Source organism: Panthera onca, chromosome C2 (assembly GCF_046562875.1).
Source record: "Panthera onca isolate mPanOnc1 chromosome C2, mPanOnc1 haplotype 2, whole genome shotgun sequence".
NCBI classification, from domain to species: domain Eukaryota; kingdom Metazoa; phylum Chordata; class Mammalia; order Carnivora; family Felidae; genus Panthera; species Panthera onca.
Window position 1 is genome coordinate 64444054 of NC_138347.1, and position 22113 is coordinate 64466166.

Consider the following 22113-nt stretch of genomic DNA (forward strand, 5'->3'; position numbering starts at 1 on the left):
TCAAGGTTCATCTACGTTGTACCATGTATCAGTACTTCATTACTTTTTATTGCTAAATATTCCATAACACAATTATACTACATCATTGATCCATTCTTCAGTTGGAATTTGGGTTGTTTTCAATTCATGGATGTTACAAATAATGCTGCTGTGAACATATGTGTAACATGTTTCTGTGTGGGCATATGTTTTCATTCTCTTGGTTATATATCTAGGAGTGGAACTTCTGGGACATACAGAAACTCTATGTGTAATATTTTGAAGACTTCCCAGTGTTTGCTCAATTTTACATTCCTAGTAGAAATTTATGAGGATCCAATTTCTCTATATTCTCATTGACACTTGTTACTGTTTGATTTTTTTGGAAATAGCTAACTCAGCAGGTGTGAAGTGGTTCTCATTGTGGCTTAGACTGACATCTCCCTAAAGACTAATGATACATACGTTTTCATGTATTTATTGGACAATTGCCTATCTTTTTTTGAGAAATATCTTTTCAAATCCTCTGTGCATTTTTAAATTGAGTTTTTTGTCTTTTGATTATTCAATTCAAATAGTTGTTTATATACTCTGGATATAAGTTCTTTATCAGATGTATGATTTCTAAATGTTTCCTCCCATTCTGTGGGTTGCCTTTTCATTTTCTTGATGGTATTATTTGCATCACAAAAGTTTTTATTTCTGATGTACTCCAACCTAGCTAGTTTGTTGTTATTGCTTATGCCATTCGATGTCATATTGTCCAACCATGTCATGATGGTTTTCTCCTATGTTTTCTTCGAAGTGTTTTATAGTTTTAGTTCTTATATTTAGGTGTATGATTCATTTTGAGTTAATTTTTGTGCAGGATAGGGATCCAAATTCATTATTTTGTATGTTCTATCCAGTTGTCCCAGCACCATTTGCTGAAATACTATTGGTTCCCCATTGTAGTCTTTTCATTTTGGTCAAAAATTAAATGGCTTTAGAAATACGGCTTTTTTTTTAAATTTTTTTTATATTTATTTACTTTTGATAGGCAGAGAGAGACTGAGAACAAGTGGGGGAGGGGCAGAGAGAGGAAATACAGAATCCCAAGCAGGCTCCAGGCTCCGAGCTGTCAGCACAGAGCCCAACGCGAGGCCTGAACTCACAAACCACCAGATCATGACCTGAGCCGAAGTCGGACGCTCAACCGTCTGAGCCACCCAGGCGCACCAATATGGCTTTATTTCTAAACTCTAAATTTGATTCCATTGATCTGTATCTCTATGTTGGTAGTTAGTCTCACACTGTCTTTAACACTGTAGCTCTGTAGTGAGTTTTTAATTTAGGAAGTAATCCAAATTTGTACTTCCATTTCAAAATTGTTTTGGCTATTTTGTTTCCCTTACATTTCCATACAAATCCTAGGATCAGCTTGTAATCTGGCAGCAAGAATTTTGATACGAAGTGCATAAATCTATAGAACAATGTGGGTAGTATTGGCACCGTGATGTTAAATCTTCAGGTCCATCAACAATGGATGAATTTCCATTTAACTAGACTTCTGTAATTTCATTCAATAATGCTTTGTAGTTTTCAGTGTACATGTCGTGCACTAGTTTAAGTCACCCCTAAGTATTATATTCTTTCTGGTGCCATTGTAAATGAAATTGTTTTCTTAATTTCATTTTCAGGTTTTTCATTACTAGTGTACAGAAACACAATCAATATTTGAATCTTCTCCCCTGCTGAATTTATTAGTTCTGATATTTTTAAATCTATTTCTTAGTATTTTCTATATATAGGATGTTACCAGCAAGTAGAGGTAGCTTACTTCTTCCTTTTCACTCTTGATGCCTTTTCTTTCTTTCCCTTGCCTCATTGCCCTGGTTAGAACTAAGTGAAATATTCAATAGAAATGGCAAGAGTGGATATCCTTGTCTTGTTCTTAATCTTAGGGAAGAGGCATTCAGTATTTAGCATTGGGTATGATATTAGCTGTGCAGTTTTTGTAGATGTCCTATATCAGGTTTAGGAAGTTTCCTTTTATTTCTAGTTTCTGTTTTATCATGAAAAGGTGCTGGATTTTGTCAAATGTTTTTTCTGCATCTATTGATACAATCATGTACTTTATGTCCTTTATTCTATGGTATACTAGTTGGTTATTTTTAGATGTTAAACAAGCTTTGTATTCTGGGGATAAATCCCACTTAGTCATATTGCATAATCTTTTTGATATGTATCTGGATTTGGTTTACCTTTTTTTTGGAGGATTTTTGTCAATATTCATGAAGGTATTTTATTCTAATTTTCTTGTCATATTTTTATCTGAATCTGATATTGGGTTTTAGTGGCCTCAAAGAATGAATTGTGAAATATCATTTCTTTTTTGTTCATTAAAGAGCTTGTGAAAAACTGGTATTCGTCTTTAAATGTTTGCTTCACTAATGAAGCCATTGGGGTCTAGGCTTTCCTTGGTGGGAATTTAAATACACTTCATTCTCTTTACTTTTTATAAGTCTTTCAGGTTTTCTATTTCTTTTTTAAATAAATTCCATTGCTTTGTGTCTTTACAGGTACTTGTCCATTTCATTTATATAAATTGTTGGCATATAGTTGATCACAGTATTCCCTTATAAAGCTTTCAGTAGAATTCTCTAAGATTGGTTGTTATATTCCTGTTTAATTCCTGAATTTAACTCTTCACTCTTTTTTTTCTTTTTTCTCTTTCTTTCTTTTAATTTGCTGAGTATGGCTAAAGTTTCAACAGTTTTATTGATCTTTTCACTTGATTGGCTTACGTTTCTGTTGGTTTTCTCTATCTTTTGTATCTTTCTTCCATTAATTTCTGTTATAATCTTTTATTTCCTTTTATCTGTTTGCTTTGGGTTTAATTTGCTTTTCTTCTTTTAGTTTCTTTCTTTCTTTTTTTTAATGTTTTTTTTTTTAATTTATTTTTGAGACAGAGAGAGACAGAGCATGAGCAGGGGAGGGGCAGAGAGAGAGGGAGACACAGAATCCAAAGCAGGCTCCAGGCTCTGAGCTCTCAGCACAGAGCCCGACATGGGGCTCGAACTCATGGACTGTGAGATCATGACCTCTCATGAACTGTGAGATCATGACCTGAGCTGAAGTCGGACGCTTAACCGACTGAGCCATCTAGGCGCCCCTTCTTTTTTTAGTTTCTTAAGGTAGAAGGTTAGCTGACTGATGTGAGATCATTCTTCCTTTTATCATATAAAGTTTATAACTAGGAGTTTTCCTCTGAAAGCTTGGTTAGTTGCATTCTCTAAGTTTTGGTATGTCATATCTTTCTTTGAGCCATCAGTTATTTGGGAGTGTGCTGCTTAATTTCTACACATTTATGAATTTACAAAATTTCCTGTTGTTATTTCTCATTTAATTCCACATTGATTATAGAAAACACTCTGTATAATTTTGATTCTTTTAAATTTATTGTTCCTTTTTTTATGGCCTACCATACAGTTTATCATATAAATGTTTTATGTGTACTTGAAAAGAGTGTTTATTCTGCATGAAGTGTATGTTAGCACTAGTTGATTTATATTTTTGTTCAAGCCTTTTATTTTCTTGTTAACTTCTGCCTAGCTATTCTAAGAATTATTGAAATTTTTAATTTTAATGTTGAATTGCCTATTTCCCCCTTCAGTTTCAGTTTATGCTTGATTGATTTTGGGACTCTACTGTTAGGGTGCATTTATGTTTATAATTGTTATATCTTCCTAATGGATTAACCTTTTTATCATTTGTAAGTGCTCTTCTTTTTCTCGAGTAATAAAAATTTTTGTGGTAAAGCCTATTTTTCTGATATTATTATAGATACTCCAGCTTTCATATGGTTACTATTTGCATGATCTTTTTTCATCCTTTTGCTTTCAAGCTATTTGCATATTTGAATCTAAAACATATTTCCTACCAACAAGATAAAGTAAAAGTGTGTGTGTTTGTTTTTGATCTCATACTCTCATCCTTTGTATTGTTTCATCTATTCACATTTGTTGCGAATATTGATGTAATTGGATTTATATCTGCCATTTCCCTTTTGTTTTCTATATGTCTCACTTATTTTTTATCTCTCTGTTACTCCTTATTGACTACTTGGTACTATGTAGAGATTTATTGGTATAATATTTTAATTACATGAATAATATTAATCATATTTGGATCATATTAGTGGTTGCCCTAGAGCTTATAATGTACACCTTAAATAACCAAACTTTACTTCAGATTTATACGTACTCAAGTAAATATAAAACATTTCCTCATGTATGGCTCCATCTCCTCCCTTATTATTTGTGCTAGTATCATCATACATGTTGCTTCCATGTTACAAACCTAACAATGTATTGTTAAAATTATCTTGTAGAGTCTTATGTCTCAAAGTTAGAGAAGAAAGGAAAGCAGGCTTATATTTATAGTTTGTTGTATTAACTTTATTTACCATTTCTAACTCTTTTCATTTATTCTTATGGATTTGAGTTATCATAGTATGTCATTTCTTTATGCCATTCCCTTACTCCAATACAGTTTTATTTCCATCTTTATCCTTTGTGCTGTCATTGTCCAATATATTACATCTAAATATTCTAAGCCCATCAATACAATTATATACATAGTTTTATGAAATTACTTTTTAAATCAGGTAAGAGATAAAATGAAAAAAGATAATATTCAGCCAAACTGTCTTTGATAATTATCTACATAATTAGCCTTATTAAGATTCTTTGTTGGGGCACCTGGGTAGTTCAGTCGGTTGAGCTTCTGACACTTGATTTTGGCTCAGGTCATGATCTCAGTTTGTGAGAGTGACCCTGTGTCCCAAGTCCTGCTTGGGACTCTCTCTCTCCCTCTCTCTCTACCCCGTTCCCTCCCCCCTCCCTCTCCCTCTTTCTCTCTCTCTCTCAAAATAAATAAATAAACATTTAAAAAAAAGACTGTTCACTCATGTGAATTCAGAATTACTATATGGTATTGCTTGCTTTCAATTTGAATGTTGTTAAGTATGATAAGACATATAATAACAAGTTCTCTCATATTTTATGTGGAAATGTTTTTATTTCATCTCCACATTTTGAAAGATAGTTTTTGCTGGATATAAGATAATCAGTCAATAGTTCTTACTTTCAGCATTTTGAATATCTCATTCCACTGCAGTCTAGCCTCATTACTTCTGGCAAAAAGTTTGCTGTTAATTTATTATGCTTCCCTAGGACCTAAGGGGTCATTTTGTTCTTGGTGCTTTCAAGATATTCCCTTTATCTTTCACTTCAAAATTTGATTATGATGTATCTGGATGTAAACATGTTTCCTTAAGTCTCTTGTGTCACTGAGGCTTCCACCCTTTGTTGATGAATCTGTATGCAGCTTGGGAATGTTTTCAAGTCTGCCCCATGTTTGTTTCTGATTGTTATGGAGTGCTTACAGACTAGTGAATGCACTCAGACTTCCCATTCCTCAGGGCTGACTAATCCTAGGAGGCTCTTCTTGGCTGTCTCCTTCCCTAGTTCTCTCTGCTAAACTTTTGGTTGCTCTTCCATTCTGCTTGTTTCTACCAGTAGCATGGAGCGACAAACATTTTCTTAATTGATCTCCATTAAGATTTCCATTGTTTGTAACGATACCCACAGTCACGGCATTCTGTCTGCTCTCATCTAAAGAAGCCAGTCTACTTAGAGCTATGGAGTTCTTCATCCTAATATGGTGCTTCTCTCCCTGGCAGAACCTTTTTGCAACTACACAGAACTAGGGACAGGAACAGTGGTTCCCTTATCCTAGAATGACATCTCTGCCTACAAGTGGGCACTGGGGGAAGGTAGCCCCTGGTCTTCTCATATTGTGGCTCCTGGTAAGGAAATTCTGTCCTATAGATAAGCTGGGGCAATCATGTTCCCAGTATTTCAGCATGCTGTGCTGGGAGTAAAGTTTCCCTTCCTACACAAAGGAGGTGAGTGAGTTAAGGAGCCTCAGTCCTCTTAAAACACTCAGTAGGAATCAAGGTTTCGCCACATATAACTGGAGAAGATGAGAAACCCTAGTGGCTTGCACCTCCTGAGTTAAAACCATAGCCCTAGAATGGGTTCTGGTAGGAAGGAGAAAGCAGCCTCGTATTCTTGGATGCACCAACTCAGAGTAAAGAACTCCAAGTAGAGCTCCCATAAAACAGAGTTTGGAGAAGGGTAAGGAAGAAGGTCATGGCTCAAATACCAGTTTCTCATTCTTGTTAGTGAGAAGTAGGAGATTTCCTTTAATGAGTATTTCTTCATTTGCTGGTGTGCCCTTAGGAATATTCCAAGAGATTTTAATTTTTTTAAATAATTTTCTCTAGTTAAATAGTTATTTTGTTGGGGAAAGGGCTTACTGCATACTGAATATGCCATCACTTCAGTATCCTCAGGGATGATTTCTCCCAGACTTATTTTCTGGTCCAAACACCCAATTATATTCTAAGTCTTCAATATTTGAAAATACGTTTTCAGTTTCAAGTCCTTACGCTGTTGCCTGCCAATTTTTGTTTGCTTGCTTGTTGCTTTGTAAATCTAGTCAAATAAAGCACAATGATATTGAAATTTTAGGGCTGCATTTAGACCTTAGATTCAAGACATTTTATCAGCATGGGTTAGCTTGGAGCATTTTCTTGCATTTATTAATAAAATCTTCTTTTGTCCTTGTGAGAAAAGACAGACTTCGCTTCTTTGAACTGAGCAGTTTGGTTTTTTTTTTTTTTTGTTATAGACCATTTGGTAAAGAATGTTTGACCAGTACTGTGGTGTGACTGCTGAGAAAGCTGGGTTTAGAACCTTGCAGAAGTTCTATATTTGAATTCCGAAATCATTCTTAAGTAAAATGGTCTTCCCATTTCTGGCTCCTTTAAGATCCGTAACCATTATTGTTTATTAATGAGATTCTGTGCACTTCAGTAATATCACAGATCACACTATGATTCTTCTTCATCAATTTCCACTATAGAACTGCAATGTTTTTTTGTTTTTTATTGCTTACATTCCTTTCTTCTTAAAAGACTACAATGATAGTATCAGTTGAATTCTAATTTTCTATATTTTTAGAAATGTACCAAGATACTTAGAGTAGAAAAATTATTACTGACATCCAGTGTAGATTATGAGATTAAACATGCTTTATTTTTCTGTTTGCAATGGGAATTTTCTGGGCTGGAAAATGAAGAAAAGAGTCTCTGGAGAAAAGTGTAATGAAATAACGCAAAGACAGAGAGGGAATGTTGCAATGCGAGAAATATGAGAGGAAAATGAGGCCAGAGAAGTAGGGCAGAAGCAGAGCAGTGAAGGAACTTGACTTTAATTTTATATATTAAAATTAATTAATCTTTTATTTTATAGCCAATGCTTATAGTTTCTTTTTAATGAAAGCTTTCCCATTTCTTAAAATTATTTTTTTTATTTTAAAGTCTCTAGTCCACTTGATTATTGAGATGAGTATACAATTTTCTCTTTTCATGAATAACCCTTTTTCTACTTTGAGTTAAAGAACACTCCCTCTTTCCCACACTCATCTCTCATGCCACTTCTGTCATATGTCAAACTCCATTTATCTGTGACTCTGTCTCTAACTCTGCATTTTATTTCTTTGGTCAATTTATATATCTTTGCACTAATACCACACCATGGTAATTACAACAATTCTTTATAAAAAATGATAGCATTCGATATGACAAATGCTCCTTGCCCACACATTACAGAAGTGCCCAAGCAATTCTCTTCCATGTAACTTTTAGAACAATCTTTGTAAGTTGTATAAAAAAGGTGAATGGACTCTTAATTAGAACAGTTCTTTATTTAAACACTATTGTTCACAATTAATATTTCTGCCTTTTTCTTTTTCTTTTTTTCTTGTTATACATAGCTAATATCCTCCCTTCCTTACCGTGAATTCTAATAGTGCAATTTTAAACTTTTCATGCATCTGTTCTAATATTTATGATTCTGTGAAACTGCATATCCCAATGTGTTGCTTTTTTTATTTTTTAAGTTTTTAAATGTCTTGTTATTTTAGCCTATGAGCTCCCCATCCTCAAAAATAGCAATAATTCTGACAATGCATGTTAATTAGCCCTAAAACCCGGAAGTATGGGGTGGAAAATGGATAAGCCTTATCTTAGAAACCCAAATCACCAGAAAATCACAGCTAGTTCTCACCTACGAAACAACCTCTCAGATAATGGCTTCACCTTTTTCACCTATGGAGAAGTAATATCAGAGGATATACAACCTAGATTGCAATGTACCAGACCTTGGATGCTGGAGCAAGGGGAACATGGCTGCTCTTAGTTACTTGGTCCACATCAGTCCTTTTCCAGTACTTCATTAGGTCAGGGATTCTGTAACTACTGATTTTACTCCTGAGAATGTCTAGACCAGAACCCTGGGTCAACATAGGTTGAGAGATAGGCATTATTCATCTCAAGGTATGGAAGAGGAGAATAAATAAGAGAACTCTAAGATTTACTTTCTCGCTATATTCTTCCACTGAGATTTCTGGTTGCCTCATTACCTAGGCTAAAGCCTCCACCTACCCAACCCTTATACACACATCAATTCAAATCAATCTCTATCATCTCAGGTTCCTATATTTCCCATTCAATGTGAGTATTTATTTTTGAGTATTCTTCACTCAATTCTTTTTTTTTTTACTTAAATTTTTTTTTAATGTTTATTTATTTTTGAGAGAGAAAAACAGAGCGTGAGTGGTGGAGGGGCAGAGAGAGGGAGACAAAGAATCCGAAGCAGGCTCCAGGCTCTGAGCTGTCAGCACAGAGCCCGACGCGGGGCTCGAACTCACAAACGTTGAGATCATGACCTGAGCCAAAGTCAGACGCTTAACCAACTGAGCCACCCAGGTGCCCTTCTTCACTCGATTCTTAATAAATCTGTGGATATTACCATTTGTTTATCACCTCTTACTACATTAGGCCTTTCCAAAACTGCATGGTGCTGCTCATTAGAGCCATTGTTCAATAAGTGCCCTCTTGAGCCTGCTGCTCTCAATTTGCTTTTACAGATCTGGCCAGGCTTTCTTCCTAGACACCATTTCCATAAGTGGCAAATAAATAACATGGTGTTTATAAATTTTATAAGTCTTAAATTAGAATAACCTACATTTCTTTCTCTCTCTGTTTTTTTTAATTGATTAGAGATTTCTCTTTGACACAAATCCAACTGAAAGACATTTCCTAAATCAAATGCAGTGATGAGTCATCTATGAGCTTTTTTCTGGCTGAAAACATATCTGAATTATTATTGTACACTCAGTGCTTCTCTCTACAAGATAAGATTTTAGGAAAGTACTAGTAATATATATTTTCCCTATACTTATATCCCTGATTCCTTCCTGTACCAGTTCTACTACAATATTCTGACTCTATTACAAAAAAGTGAATGAACAAAAAACTATCTAATGGAAAAAAATCATGGCAGAATTAGGAATATTAAAACAGCTTGCAGTTCCACATTTTCATTTGTTGATAATTTTGCAAAGAAAAGTGGGCTAAGGTGGACAAATTAAATCATTCGGCTTTCTTTCCAGCTTCATTCTAGAATATCTTACTATATTGCAATAGGTGGCACACTAAACATTCCATTTTATAGATGTCCTTGCAGCTAGGATTCTGGATGCAAATAAAGTTGCATACAGCAAATGCAATTTCAAAACGTGAAAGCAGAAGACAGATATAGGTCATTGTATTAGTTTCCTAGAGCTGCATTACAAAGTACCCCAAACTGAGTGTCTTAAATTAAGACAAATGTTTTGTCTCACAGTTCTAGAAGTCTCACAGACCAAATTCCAGGTGGCAGTAAGACCATGCTCTAGAAGCCTATGGGGAAGAAGGATTCCTTGACTTTTCCTAGCTTCTGGTGCTGTCAATTCTTAGAATCCCTTGGTTTGTGGCCCCATAATTCCTATCTCTGCTTCCATCTTCATATGACATTCTCACTGCGTTACCATTGTCTTCCTTCTGTGCATGTCTGTCTGTGTCTCAATATTCGTTTTTGATAATGGACACCAGTCATTTTGGATTAGGACCCACTCTAATGACCTTATCTTAATTTGACTATATCTGCAAAGACCCTATTTCCAAAGAAAGTCACATTTTAATATAGTAGGAATTAGGACTTCAACCTGTCTTTTTTGGGAGATCCAAATCAATTTAGCTTCTTTACAGTTTCGGTTGGCTTTAACTAGCAAGTAAGGTTAAAAGATATGAGATCTTTCTAATCTCATCTCCATGTCCAGCCAATTTGTTGGTATTGAGAGGAAGTTGCGGCAGTAATTTGCTAATCCTGGGATCACACCTATAAATGAGTGTTCTTGAAAGCAAAACTTCTGCTCACTTTCAAAGAGAATAGCTCTTATGGCAAGTCAGTTATGCAGCATTCCAGGAATCAATTCTGTAGGTCTAGTCTAGATCTTGCTTCTATTTACTTAACCGCTACATATACATAATTCCCTATTTTAAGTTTTATACTTAACATACCTGAGGGTTTTCTCCTACCTACACTGAGTTCCGACTAATACACATATCAATTTTTTTATCATCTTCAGATTCAATCTAGGCATGAATTACACCATCAGAATGCTTCTGTGTGGTTCTTTTTAATGTTATATAAAATGATGAGTGAGTAACCTAGATGGCTGGTACTGTTTCTACTGAACCAACAACAGCATCTGGATTTTTTAAAAGCCAAGTTCAATTAAAAAGTATCACTTGTATCATTAATGTCCTGCCTGAGGCAATTAACAATTTTAAGTGACTACAAGACATACTGTACATACAAGAATATATTTGGTCATTCTAGTAGCAGTTGGAAATGCATATTTCATTTGACAGCATTTGCAAAACCCTTTATCACCTCAAAATAACTTGTGCAATGTACAGATTTCCATGTGTTAAAAGTTAGTCTCACAATTTTTTTGTACATAAAAGTCCAATTTGGCTTATATATAAAAATAAAGTTGTAGTCAGTATTGATTTTGTGGTTGTATCTTCTCAAAATTAATCATGAAAATTCCCAGTCCTGCAGTCTTCACCTGACTTTTGAGGTTGCAAAGCAATTTTGCCACAAAACTAGGAATTAACAGAAATTCCACTGTCATATTATGTTTTATTATAATATTACATTTTATATTTTAATAGTATTGTTATGCTAAGAAATGTTATGGCACAATTTTAGTGGGCTTATGCTTCCTCATTTAGTTTTCGATAGTCACTATCTTTATTTGCATACATAGGAAAATGTTATTTAGTTAAATAGCCCTGAAGAGTAATAAAGGTCTTTGCTCAACTAGTTCTGGTTCTACCTGTTATCTCTGCTCATAAAACTCCACAGACATATTGCATATGTCAAGGTGAAAAAATATGGACATGTAATTTAGAGAAATGTAAACCCATCTTTCAGACCCTCTGTAAATCTCTCAAGTTCATATTGCTAAAATGAACCAAGTTCTAACTTCCATCTGATTACAGAATATTATATTTTCTCTTATTTTTCTGTGTCTTCTATCATCTAAAAAAACAGAAAAATAAACTTGAACTTCACTGTTGGAATAAATGATGCTACTATTAGGATTCAATCTTACTGTCAGTCCACTGAGGCCTAATCAAAAGACAGATATGAACTGACCAATCTCCTGATTAGGAAACACAAAGATATAACTTTTCTTCATTCTCTTGTGAAAATGGAAGCCTATACGCCACTAATTCCCACCCTACAGTAGAAATGCCTTTTGCATTGAAGAGTTATATTAATTATTTTCAAGAGCTATAGAAAGAAAATACATATACTGAAAATTCAAAATTCTAGGAATTATGTTGTATTTTAACTACATCGTTTAAAAGAAACTTATTTATAATTCAGATCTTATACTCTAAATACAAATATAATGTATAAATCTATTTTCCAGAAATAAAATGATGACAGCTAGCCAAGTGAAATATATAACACCTGCCATATATAAAAGATAAAACAGGATACAGGTAGTTTTGAGGAAATCTGAACAACAAAAAACTGAAAATAGCAAGAAAATGGAAACATATCATCAGTGTTAGAAAACATACATAAAAGTTATTTCAAAACAAGATAGAAAAATATAATCAAACTAAATACTATGGAGTATGGACTATGAATTACATAGTTCTATAGGAATTACTAAAATTTCTCATTTAACACAAAGGATCACTCATTCTTTAGTCTCTGGATTTCTTTTGTCTTACTCTACAAAAGAGCATGGTACTAAGGAATGTGTATTGCCTATTCCTAATTCCAATCGTAAAATATCAATATCTAGTTGCACAATAAATTATAACTACCATGTGCTGCCATCCCTGACCCCAAGTAACTTGCAAACTTACAGGGACTGAAGATCCATATACACAGATACAAAAGAGAAGTGCACTTAACATATGTTCACAGAAAACACTGAGAAAGTTCCGAGAGACTCTTTGTGGTACAGAACTGAGAGATTCCATCTGAATTTTGGATTGAGTTTCTCTCCTTCTACAAAAAACACCATTGGGATTTTAACAGTGAATGCATAGAATCTGTAGATGTTTTTGGATAGTATGGACATCTTAATAATAAGTCCTCAATCCATAAACATTAAATATATTTCCATTTACTTACATCTTCTTTAAATTCGTCAGCAATGTTCTGCAGTTGGTTTGTACAACTTTCTCATCCCCTCAGTTAATTCCTAATCATTTTATTCTTTTTGATGCTGTTGCAAGTGTATTTATTTTTTTTTAATTTCATTTTCAGATTGCTCCTTGTTAGTGTATAAAAATGCAACTAATTCTTGTGTGCTGACTTTGTATTTTGCTGCTTTGCTCAATTCATTTATTAGTTCTAACTTTTTTTAAGCTTTCATTTAAATTCTAGTTAGTTAACATATAGTGTAACATTAGTTTCAGGTGCACAATTTAGTGATTGAACATTTCCACACAACACCCAAGTGCTCATCACAAGTGCCCTCCTTAGTCCCCATTATCTATTTCCTCCATCCCACCCACCCCCCTCTCCTCTGATAACCATCAGTTTGTGCTCTACAGTTAAAAGTCTGCTTCTTGGTTTGCCTCTCTCTTTTTATCCCCTATTCTCATTTGTTTTGTTTATTAAATTCTACATATGAGTGAAATCATATGGTATTTGTTCTAACTTTTTTTACATGTGCAATCTTTAGGTATTTCTATATATAAGGTTATATCATCTATGAACAGAGATGATTTCACTTCTTCCTTTCTAATCTGAATGACTTTCATTTGTATTTCTTGCCTAACTGTTCTTACTAGAATTTTCAGTACCATGGATATCTCCATGCAGAGGAATTAAGATGGACTCTTATCTAATACCATATGCAAAAGTTAATTCAACATGTATCAGAGACCTAAATGTAAGAACTAAACTATAAAACTCTTAGGTGAAAACATAGGGCAAAAATTTCATGACAATGAATTTTGCAATGATTTCTTGGATACAACACCAAAGTGCAAACAACCAAAGAAAAAAGAGACATTTAAAACGTCATGAAAATGTAAAACTTATGTGCATGAAAAGATACAATCAAAGTGGGTACCTGGCTAGTTCAGTCAGTGGAGTGAGCGAGCTATTCTTGATCTTGGGGTTGTGAGTTTGAGTCCCACATTGGGTGTAGAGATTACTTAAAAATAAAATCTTAACTATACATATATATATATATATATATATATATATATATATATATATATGTGTGTGTGTGTGTGTGTGTGTGTGTGTGTATGTGTGTGTGTGTGTATATATATATATATATGTATATGTATATAATCAACAAAGTGAAAAGGCAACCTACAGAATGGGAGAAAATATTTTCAAACCATATATCTGATGAGCAGTTAATATCCAGAATCTGTAGATAACTCTTAAAACTCAACAACAAAAAGGCAATCAGATTCAAAAATGGGCAAAAGATTTGAATACATATTTCTCCAAAGAAGAGACACAAATGACTAACAAGCACATGAAAAGATGCTCAACATCACTGATCATAAGGGAAATGCAGATCAGAACTACTGTGAGATACCACTTCACTCCCATTATGATGAGTACTAGCATAAAAATAAAAAATATCCTTCCCCTCCCCCATGGGTTTCTGTTAAGTTTCTCAGGATCCACATAAGAGTGGGAGAGAGCCAAAGCATAAGAGACTCTTAAAAACTGAGAACAAACTGAGGGTTGATGGGGGGGTGGGAGGGAGGGGAGGGTGGGTGATGGGTATTGAGGAGGGCACCTTTTGGGATGAGCACTGGGTGTTGTATGGAAACCAATTTGACAATAAATTTCATATATTGGAAAAAAATAAAAAAATTAAATTAAATTAAATTAAATTTTAAAAAAATAAATAAATAAAAAATAAATAAAAAATATCAAGTATTAGCAAGATGTGAAGTAGTGGTCCGCCACTGGTGGGAATGTAAAATAATACAGCTGCTGTAGAAACAGTAGGGCAGTCCCCCACCTCCACCAGATTAAAGAGAGAACTGCCATATGATCCAGGAATTCTACTTATGGATAACATACCCAAAAGAACTGAATCATAGTCTTAAAATGATTTGTATACTCATGTTCATGGCAGCATTATCATAGCAGCTAAAACACTGAAGCAACTCAAGTGTCTGCTGATGGATAAGCGGGTAATCAAAATGTGGTACATACTACAAGAGAATACCATTCAGCCTTAAAAAAAAATTCTGACACATGCTACAACATAGATGAATCTCAAAAACAGTATACTAAGTGAAATAAGCCAGTCACAAAAAGATAAATACCCTGTGATTCCACCTATGTGATATGCTTAGAGTAGTCAAAATCATAGAGATACAAAGTAGAGGGTGGTTATCAGGGACCAAGGGGAGCGCGGAAAGAAGTGTTATCAATTAATAGGTATAGAGTTTCAGTTTTACAAAACGAAAAGAATTCTAGAGATGGATAACGGTGATGGTTGTACAACATTACAAGTGCATTTAATAATAGCACCGAACGGTACACTTAAAAATGGTTAAGATGGTAAATTTTATGTTATATGTATTTTACCATACACACAAAAAAGAGAAATCAACGAAGAACAATTCCTGGAAAATACCAAAATACTTGCTAATTAAACAATGAACTTCTAAATAACTCACAGGTCTAAAAGAAAGTTTCAAGGGAAATTAAAAACCTATTTGAACTGAATGATTAAAATTAAATTTAAAATATGCAGAATTCAGGGCACCTGGGTGGCTCAATAGGTCAAGCACCCAACTCTTGATTGTCTCAGGTCATGATCTGAGGAACTGTGAGATAAGCTCCAGATGAGCTCTGTGTGACACCAGACAGTGCAGAGTTTGTTTGGGATTCTCCCTGGCCATCCCTATTCATGTTCAAATGTGCGCACGTGCACACACGTGCACACTCGCAAAATAAATATTTTTAAAAAGGACATTTGGGGCGCCTAGGTGGCTCAGTAGGTTAAGCCGTGACTTCGGCTCAGGTCATGATCTCACGGTTCATGGGTTTGAGTTCCACAGTGGGCTCTGTGCTGACAGCTTGGAGCATGGAGTCTGCTTTGGATTCTGTGTCTCCCTCTCTCTTTGCTCCTCCCCTGTTCATGCTCTGTTTGCTTCTCTCTCTCTTCTCTCAAAAATAAATAAATATTAAAAAAAAACTGAGGGGCACCTGGGTGGCTCAGTTGGTTAAGCGTCCTACTTCAGCTCAGGTCATGATCTCGCAGTTTGTGAGTTTGAGCCCTACACCAGGCTCTGAGCCTGGAATCTGCTTCGGATTGTGTGTCTCCCTCTCTCTCCTCCCCTTCCCTGTGCACGCTCTGTCTCTCTCTCAAAAATATATAAACATTTTAAAAAGTTGAAAAAAATTGAAAAAAATACATTTACTTTTTTAAAAAATATTTATTTTTGAGAGAGAGAGCATGAGCAGGTGAGGTCCAGAGGGAGGCAGGGACAGAGGATCCAAAGAGGGCTCTGTGCTGACAGCAGAGAGCCCAACGAGCCCAGGAACCACCAGATCATGACCTGAGCCAAAGCTGGACCCTGAACCGACTGAGCCAACCAGGTGCCTCCAAAAATACATTCACTTTTTTAAAAAATGCAGAATTCAACTAAATTAGTGTTTAAAGGAAAATCTATAGCATCGGATATTTACACTAGAAAATTTAAAAATCAGGGCGCCTGGGTGGCGCAGTCGGTTAAGCGTCCGACTTCAGCCAGGTCACGATCTCACCGTCCGTGAGTTCGAGCCCTGCGTCAGGCTCTGGGCTGATGGCTCGGAGCCTGGAGCCTGTTTCCGATTCTGTGTCTCCCTCTCTCTCTGCCCCTCCCCCGTTCATGCTCTGTCTCTCTCTGTCCCAAAAATAAAATAAAAAACGTTGGAAAAAAATAAAAAATAAAAAAAAAAAAAAAAGAGATATGACCACTGAATGCAATAAGAGATCCTACATCAAATCCTGAGACATATAATATACATTAATTTAAAAACTGGTGAGTATCAAATAAAGGATTAATTCAGAAAATAGTATTGATAACCATGCTGTGGTTATAGAAGATGTTAACCTTAGGGGAAGCTGGGAGAAGAGTATATAGGAATCTCTATACCATTTTTTAATTAATTCATAAACCTAAGTTATTCCAAAATAAAAAGAGTTTTGTTTATTAAATGAAATAAAATTATAGGTAGAATAAGGAGGAAAAACTATTATAAGCAAAAATTCCAAAACACAGGATCTATCTTCTAGAATAGACAGAAGTTCCTGAATCCAAAATCTTAACTGGATTAAATTTCACTAATTCGATAACTACCTTGGACTTTCCTACCACAGCTCTGGAAATCAACCAGTTTTTAAGGAGCCTCGTTCCATGTATTAGAGAATGGTATTGATAAACCAAAAACTAGATGCTGGATGTGCTTATTACTACTGAGATATTATTACTCTCAGTGGGAAAAATTAGAAAATATCTCTTTTCAGAAAATGCTAGCTTCACAATACAAAAGTAGCTATAAGCCTGGAGGATATTTTCCCACGTCAAGAGTCTGAAGAAATACTAGATGTTCTTCTTCCAGTGGCAAACCAGGAGTAACACAGGAATAGAATCACACATATTTGTGTCCTTAAAAAAAAATTGGAAAAAAATAAATAGGATGATAAATACATATAGTTAAACAAAAGAGGGAAAGGCAAATTACAACTATTACATTCTAGAAAAGTAGACATGAAGGAAGAAACAAGCTGTATCCTAACAATACATAGGTTTAATATTCACCGTCTCCTATCTCAAAACTTTGGTGAATCTATGTTGCATTCTTTTTTAAAATAGTTGCTTTTGGGAGAGTACAAGTGGGAGAGGGGCAGACAGAGGGGAACAGAGGATCCAAACCAGCTCTGCGCTGACAGGCTCACAGCAGTGAGCGGATGTGGGGCTTGAACTCATGAACAGGGAGATCATGACCTGAGCAGAAGCTCAACTGACTCAGCCACCCAGGTGCCCCGCTATGTTGCATTCTTAAGAGAGACCTCTTTAGCTGGTCACTGAATACATTTCACAATCTGGTCCAAGTACTTTCACTACTATTACCCAAGGATTCCCTGCCTGTATACTTCACTTCAAGCATCCCAGACTATGCCCCATATCGCTTGCTTTTGTGCTCTTACGTGTACTGTTCACTCTACATGGAAGCTTATCTGCTGATCAACAAACCACTTGTTATTCAAGACCACACCAGAAGCCTCTCCTTCCCGAACTCTATACAATTTTCTCTAAATTAATTCCATCTCTCCCTCCTTTGAATTCTCTAAGCGGCTCCTTCCAATCCCTTTCTCGTTTTAACTTGTGTTCTTGTTGTTTGTATCTTGCCCAACCCCAACTAATAATACATATTTCTTTACAGAAAAGAAGAGACTCTTACCCATCCACCTTCACATCCTCAGAGGGATCAATTCATGTTTATCATGTAAGGTCTTCCTCCAATAAATAATTATAGAAAAAAATCAATGAAATATCTAGAACTGAACACAAACTTGAAAAAAAATTACAAAGTAATGAATATTTCTACCACAGATTCCCTCATTCCAAAATAGTCTTAGATTTTCTTAGATTTTCTTGATCACAAATTTGGGCAAGGAAAGATCACATTATCACTTCAGTGAGCATGCTTGCATCTCCAGCAAATTCTGGTAGGAGTCATTAATTCTGTTGCTAGGGCAATTGCTAGCCAAATTTGAAAACAGAAGAGCCCAGTGTAGGGAGTTTGTTGATGACTTCCAATAGCCACAGCAGGATATTTTTGTTTTTCGGTTTCCCTTTGTCGCTAGGGAGGGAAGTACTGTGGAATGGCAAACATAAAAATGGCCTTAATATGGGATTCAAATTTAAAGGAGTTGCTCCTATCTTCACCTCAGCCAAGGGAAGTAGGTGTACCTTCTTTGATGCAGAAAGGGCGGAGGGGGGGGGGGGGCAGGCAGGAGCCCATCCATTAGAAGAAGCCTCAGAGACATGTCAAAGTGCTGGCCAACGGGGTTTAACCGAGTCCTGCTCTGTCTGGTTTTGTGCCAAAAGAATTGGTGGTGGGAGGGTGGGTAGACAGAGCAGGTCCCTTGGAAACAGAGTAGACAATGGACACACAACTAGGATACAGGGTTACTGGGAAGGGATCCCAAGAAACTTCCTCTGGAGATTAACAAAGGATCCTTCTTAGCAAGAACCTCTCTCATCTCTCTTCCTCTCTAAGACCTTGGTTACCCTAAGGTCATTTCACTAGAAACAGAATCCAGGACTCAGTCCTGCATGGGGCTGAGGAACAGCAGACTTCTTTTCTCCTTCTTTCTTCTGCATCAGGGACCATATTACTGATGATAGTCATTTTTTAAACCTCTTTTATCTGGATTATTACAAATGTATAGAAAAATGCATAAAGCATAAAAGTATAATTTAATGAACTGTAAAATAAACACCTGTTTAACTTCTATCTAAGTCAAGAAATTGGATATTAACAGGACTCCAGAAGCCTTCTGCATGTTCTTTCTCAAACAAAAATCCCTTCCCTCCTCCCCAGCAGTACCAATATGCTGAATTTTGTGGAATTTGATTTCTGTGTATTTATTAAATAGTTTTACTACCTAACTCTATACTCCTAAACAATACAGTTTCATGTCACCTTTTTTTTGAAGTATGTATAAGTAAGAGTAATAAGATATTTATTATACTATGTCTGGCTTCTTTAACTCAATATTATGCCTTATGATTCACTCTTTTACAGACCTATAATTCATCATGTTATTCGCAGTATGATATTTCATTGTATGTCTATAGTACAGTTTATTCATCTATTCTGAAAGGACTTTAGGATATGTTTTAGGTTAGTGTTGTAAAGAGGAATACAGAAGGCCACATACTTGTCACCAACTGTCCAAGAACATTGTTATGTATTTCTGAACCAAGACCTTGAGAGCTTACATACATTACACATCACACATTACATACATTACACATCACACATTACAGAGCAATGTGTGAGGTGGGTGTACCTGTGTGCACAAACCTAACCTTAAGAGCTTCTGTTGCACTATATGTGTGAGATAGTGTACTACATGTTAGAAAGAGGAAATAACTCCTGTGAGTCCTGTCGGGGCTATGCCCAACTTTATACTCCTAAAACCATTGTTCTTGGGCTGCATGCATTGATAAAGATTGAAATGTAGGTTACATTTATTTTTTGAAGATCTAACACCAGAGAGGCATGGCTTGTACTTTCAGAGCCATTGCTAACTTTTAACACATTTTACATTAAACATTGTTATTTTAAGCTTCACTTCTGTTTCCAAAATCTGTTTAAACAAATTTTCTTGTGAATTACCTTTTAATGAAAGGGTTGTTATAGGAGTATCTAATGGCAAGTTAGATATTTGCAGACTTTCTGGAGCTTTTACTGCAGTCTCTCCTGTAAGGCTTTCTTAAAGAATGTTAGTGCACAGTCAGTGTTTCTTGTGAAGGATGTAGGATCTAGTTGATAAGTAATGCCAAAGACTTGGAATTTCGCTAGGAAAATGGTCTCAAGCCTAGGGATTATGCTATGATTAGGTCATTAGAATTCAACAGAAAGGGATTGCCTGTTTATCCCTTCATGTAGACCTAAGGGCTTCAACTATCAGAGAGTTCTCCAGTTCAAATTACTTCCCAAGAAATACTGAAGTTTATGCTTTGGACCTCTGTATTAGTCAGAGGCCCTTCTGTTGCAAATGAGAAAATCTACCTCAAAATGTTGAGGCAAACATGAAATTTAATCATATATACACAAGCAAATTCAAGGGTGTCCCCAACTGGTCCAGAAGTGGATTCACACTGACTCAGAACTTCCAATGGGGTTCTAATTCCATTTCCATCTCCATGTCTGTATCTCTTCCTTGTTTTCTCATTCTCTGCTTCTCCTTCTGATTCTCTTCTGTTTCACACAGATTTTTCCCAAATGACAGAAAGGTAACTAAAGTAACACTCTAGACTGTATCTCTATGTCCATATTGGCCCCTCTACACAGAGGAAGGGAGTTGTCACCAAAGAAAGTGGAAGGAATGTGTGTGGTAAAGAATGTTTCCTTGACCAAAGAGAAGTCTGGCTTTTGCCCACAGCTTCTGGGAAATAATCTTGAATCCTTGGAATGTCATGCCTGCTAAACAGTATCTATGTTTTCCTGGGGGCATTGGGCCAACATGAATACAACAATATGATATAGAGTGGGGTACCTGAGCCATGCCAACAATTTGACTTGGAGTGGGTGCTTTGGGTCAGGCAGCCTGACCTTCTAAAGGGCTTTAAACAAGTCAGCCATGTGGGCAGTCAACAATTCTGACTGATGGAACCACAAAGACACTAGATACCAACGTTTGGGTGAGTACCCCATGTGTATTGTTACACCTTGATGCCAGTAAAGTAACTCCATCCTGATTGTACAGGGAGAAGGTGACTGGAGTTCCATGTTTGGTACTTTTCCAGGACTCTGCCTTATACATCACTTCCTTTGGATAATTTTGATCTATAGACTTTCCTTGTAGGAAAATCTATGATTATGACAGCTTTCAGTGAGTTCTATGGGTCTTTCTAGTGAATTATCAAACTGTGCGGTTTGGGGAACCCCAAACTTGCAACTGGTGAGAGAAGTAAGGGTGATTTTATGGACTTTGTTCCCTTTAACTTCACAGCTGAAAAAAACTCTTAGTAAGAGATATAGCAAAAATGTCCTGGCTAATCAAACATTATAATTAACGTACACAAACAGTCCACCAGTGAAGTTTTACAAAGATGTCCCTCTAAATCCTTGACCTCTGAAATATCCTTAATTCACATCATTACCAGGAGATGGAAGAACTCCTATTTCCTGAGGACATATAAGTCCCCAAAGATGTTTGGGAAAGAGCCACATCTTTCCTAGCAGGGACCTTAGCTTTAGACAAAATTGGGGATAGATAAAATAATAGCATGACTAGTTAAAATTCCTTGGAATATAAGTAGATGTTTATTAATGAAGATTGAGGGAGGAAGAGAAATTGAAAACACATGTCCATATTTTCTAATTTATCATTCACTTCTGACTTTATTTCATGTAACTAAGTCATTATATTAGAAAAATTCAAAAACCATGATTCCATTGAAATGTTATAATAAAAAGCATATAAATGCTCCCATTTGTGGGAACTCATGTAGTAAAGTGGAATCCGGAAACTAATAAATCTTCTCTTTAATAAACCAGCTGATAAAGGCTTAGTACTTAAAAAAAGTACTTTAGCACTATTAGATATAAAAAGCTGAATGCAAGTCACAAGTAGTAATAAAAACCCTGTACTCATCAGAACAGCACTAGGACAAAATTGCATCACACACACAGAAAAGAATGATCATAGTGTAGAACAATGGAAGAAGAAAGAAAAGAAAGTCCGTAGAACCAATGACTATTCTCTTGAATGTTCTCATTAAGGGTTATCATTTTAGTGAAGAAACACTAAAATTTGGTAACAGCTCTCTGTCATAAAATATTCACATTTGCCTGAATTATATGTGCACTAAAATATATGCAGCTCTCATTT

At 35.6% G+C, this 22113-nt stretch overlaps 1 long non-coding RNA gene across 1 annotated transcript in view; it reads right to left on the reverse strand.

Moving 5' to 3' along the window:
* The window catches only part of LOC144617362 (uncharacterized), a 244820-nt gene extending 226698 nt beyond the window's left edge, over positions 1 to 18122 (reverse strand). The window contains exon 1 of the long non-coding RNA XR_013557766.2: positions 17946 to 18122. This is a non-coding gene — a long non-coding RNA (uncharacterized LOC144617362). The remainder of the gene's footprint in view (positions 1 to 17945) is intronic.
* Between the last annotated feature and the right edge of the window lie 3991 nt (positions 18123 to 22113).